We start from the raw sequence: 4,170 nt of genomic DNA, 5'->3' as shown, positions 1-4,170 counted from the left end.
CCGAAGTGCACGAAACTCCTCTTCCATAGCACATCGCCAATGAGGAATACCAAGGGCAGCCCGAAAATGGCGGGGTTACGCGATGAGGGTCGGCCTCGGCTTGAGCAACGCATGATGCAATCCGGGCGACGAGTCCCATCGGTGCGAGTTTTCGGGCGGTATATTCCGGACGCGGCTGCGCGTACGAGGGCGAAGAGCAGCCGGTGCTTGGGGCAGGTGGTGAAGCCGTGTCGGTCGATGACGGCGACGGAGAGGCAGGAGGCGAGGCAAGCCGGTGACGCGGGGCTGGGCAACGGCGACCCGGGCGGAGAGGGCGCGGGTGACGCGAGAGCCCTAGGCGGCGTCACACGGGCCGGCGTGGAGCCGGTTGCGGAGGCCGGCATTGTGCCGGGGACGGAGGCCGGGGCAGAGCCGGGCGGCGAGGATGATGCGGCGGGGACAGAGGGCGCCAGACCGCCGCGATCGACGTCAAGCGTGCATGGCACATGCACGTGATCATCAGGCGGTCCAGACACCGGCGTGCCCGACGTGGACGACGGAGATTCCTCGAGAAGTTGAAGACGCGCTCCGCGGCCAATACCTGCGGCATGATTAGGTAGCAAAGCGGGAGAGTGTGCAGCATCTACAAATTGGTCGGGCAACGGTAAATACGAATGCACGGGTGTATCGGAGGCGGTGGTGGTCGGAAGTGCGGAAAAAGGAAACACATTCTCATCAAACACGACGTCACGAGAGATATAGACTCGGTTAGACGGAACATGGAGGCATTTGTACCCTTTGTGGAGAGCACTATACCCGAGAAAGACACACTTCTTAGACCGAAACTCGAGTTTGTGTTTGTTGTATGGTCGAAGATGAGGCCAACATGCACACCCGAAGACCTTCAGAAAAGTGTAATCGGGAGTTTCATTAAGCAAGAGTTCTAGGGAGTTTTCATCTTGAGGAGTCGTGTAGGAAGCCTATTGATCAAAAAACAGGCTGTAAAGAATGCATCACTCCGGAAACGGAAAGGAGCGGAGGCATGAGCGAGCAAAGTCAAGCCGGTCTCAACAACATGACGGTGCTTACGTTCGGCGGCGCCATTTTGCTGATGTGTATGAGGACAAGCTACACGGTGAGAAATCCCAAGCTTAGTAAAGAAGGAATTAAGGTTGCGATACTCGCCCCCCCAATCAGACTGAACATGAACAATTTTGTGCTTAAGGAGACGCTCAACATGTGCTTGAAATTGAAGAAAAACATCGAACACATCAGATTTCCGCTTAAGAAGATAAAGCCATGTAAACCGACTATAAGCATCAATAAAACTGACATAGTAATTGTGACCACTAACAGATGTTTGGGCAGGACCCCACACATCAGAAAAAATAAGCTCAAGCGGAGTTGTAACTACACGACTCGAATCTGAAAAAGGAAGCCGATGACTCTTGCCTTGTTGACGAGGCATCACAAACTGAATCAGCATTATTATTTGACACTACTCGGGAGCTCATGGCGATGGAGAACATGACGAACTATGGGTGTAGCAGGATGACCAAGACGCGCATGCCGGTGAGTGGAAGACACACGAACACCGCTGAAAGCCCGAGGAGCGGACGGCACATCAAGCGCATATAGCCCATGGCGTAGACGACCTCTAAGAAGCACGGCCCTCGTGTCCGGATCCTTAATATAAAAGGAGAAACGGTGAAATTCAGCAAACACATTGTTATCACGAGTAAGTTGAGGAATAGACAACAAACTACGTGTAGCGAAGGAACTCTAAGGACATTGAGAAGGTGCAAGGTCTTAGAATTATGCGCAAGAAGCGAAGCTCGACCAATATGTGAGATATGCATACCTGCTCCATCGGCGGTGCGAACCCGATCATTGCCGCGGTACGGCTCTCGTGTGGAGAGCTTCCCCATCTCACTTGTCAAGTGATTTGTGGCTCCCGTATCCATGTACCAAGTATGATCAATGGGGTACGATGGAGTGCTACCTTGCTCATGACTCGCAAGGGCCACCTGTTTCTCGTTCCCCTTGCCATTGTTGCCAATACCCAAAAAAAATCCTGCTTGAAGCGACGATGACAGCGCGAGGCGATGTGCCCATCCAGACCGCACAAGCCGACGGGCCTGCTGAGCTCCACAGCAGGGGCAGCAAGCACGCGGGCGGCCCCCAGTGGTGACGCCGGGGGCGCGCGCTGCGGGCGACGGCTGCGGAGTCGGCGACGGAGAGGCCGGCGGCTTGCCCCCACCCGTAGGTGTCTTGGGGTTCTTGCCACCACCACGGTACGCAGCGTTTGCCGTCGAGGAGCAGCATGCTTCTTCTTGACACGTTGCTCCGTCGCAAGGAGGCGCGCATAGAGTTCGCGCGGCGGAATAGGAGTCTCGCGAGCATCGATGTTCTCGCAGAGGTTGTCGTAGTCTTCGTCCAGCCCGTTCAAGACGTACGAGGTGAAGTCCTCGGGTCGGAGCGGCTGGCCGATGGCGGCAAGGGTGTCGGCGAGGCCCGTGACCTTGTTGAAGTACTCGGTAACGGAGCGGTCGAGCAGCTTAACCTCGCCAAGGCTGAGTGCGGATGGCGTGAGCCCGCGCGTGAGGCTGCGACGCGAAGCTTGCATGCGGAGCGCCCCACGCTTCCCGAGACGTGGCGGCAAAGATAACCAGCGACGACACACTCTCCGTGAGCGACGACCTGGATGGCGGAGAGGATGGCCTGATCCTGGGCCACCCAAGCATGGTACGCCGGATCATACGGCGAGGGGCACGGGTAGGTGCCATCAACGTAGCCCTCCAAGTAACGGCTGCGAAGAAGGGGCAGCACTCGAGCGCGCCAAGCGAGGTAGTTATCCACCTTGAGCTTCACCGGTATGAGATGGGCGAAGTAGAAGGGTCCAGAGGCACTCCCAGGGTGCTCCGGAGGCGGCGGTGGAGGTGGTGCCGGCGGGAAGCGGGGCGGCGCGTAGACGCTCGGATCCGTCGAGGGAGCGGCGGCGGTAGGTGGAGGGGCGGTCGACCAACTCCCGGGTGCAGCATAGGACGGCGACGGATAGGCACCGTAGGCGGGGTGCCATGGGGAGCCCCGTAGGTAGACGGGGCGGGCGGCCGGCTTCTCGGTGCGGGGCGCCGTAACCCACTGGAGCGAGCATAGGCGCCAAGCGATGGCGGGGCGGATGGCCACCCTCCGGGGGCACCGTACTGCCCATAGTACGAGAGCGGAGGGCGCCATACAGGCTGCGACGGAGGCGGAAGACCACCGGGCGACGGCGGCACGGCGGGAGCGGAAGATCCGATCGGCACGACGGGGTCGGGCGGAACGGAGCCGGCGGGGATCGAGGGCGCGGCATGGTGCTGCGGCCATCGTGGACGACGGCAGCCGAGAGCGCGCCCGGGCAAGAGGCTGGGACACCAGGAACGGCGAGGCAGGAGCGACGGGGAAGGGCGACGGCGCGGCGCCGGCGCTAGCGAGTACCGACGCGGGCGGCGGCGGCGGCCGAGCCAAGGGCAGCGGAAGACATCATGACCTAAACCTAATCTGATACCATGTAAAACGTGTATGGGGCAACTGCTCGACACCCTAAACGTGGGTGCGGCTATCTCATTATATAGAGGGGTACACAATATGTGTACAATACAATTACAGACAATGTACAACTACTCCGTATTATATACAGTCTAACAATAACCTACACAGGTTTCATAGCGTGGTGTACACATCCGAGTTAACTCTTTGTTAAGGATGTTTGTTAGCTCATTGATGTGGATTTGCTCTTGACAAATTGGTATAGTCTACTCACTTGGTATAGTTTACTCACGAGATGATCCGACCGCCTAGGTTAAGTCGACTGAGGATTTGGTTACTCTGGATAAAATGTACGTGTATAAGGGCATCCCATTCTAAGATTATTTATCTGTGCTCCAAGAACGCTAGAAGAGTATCCTACTCCGGAAAGTAAACCCGATATCGCAGTCATGGAAGTGTCCTCTCACGTTAAGACTCCATAGTTTTGGCTAATCATCACATTATAATCAAGTCAGCAATTGACTAAGACGTAGCACTAGCTAATACTCTATCCAAAATAAGGTTCTTGATTAAGCATGCCGAATCAACATGTACTAGAACACTTCGAGCACTCAGATGCAGCTGCGAACTTTCAGCTAGCTAAGAGTATGACCGATTACCTAA

The sequence above is a fragment of the Lolium rigidum genome, chromosome 2 (assembly GCF_022539505.1).
Source record: "Lolium rigidum isolate FL_2022 chromosome 2, APGP_CSIRO_Lrig_0.1, whole genome shotgun sequence".
Taxonomy (NCBI): Eukaryota; Viridiplantae; Streptophyta; class Magnoliopsida; order Poales; family Poaceae; genus Lolium; species Lolium rigidum.
Note: the sequence above shows the minus strand (reverse complement) of the source record.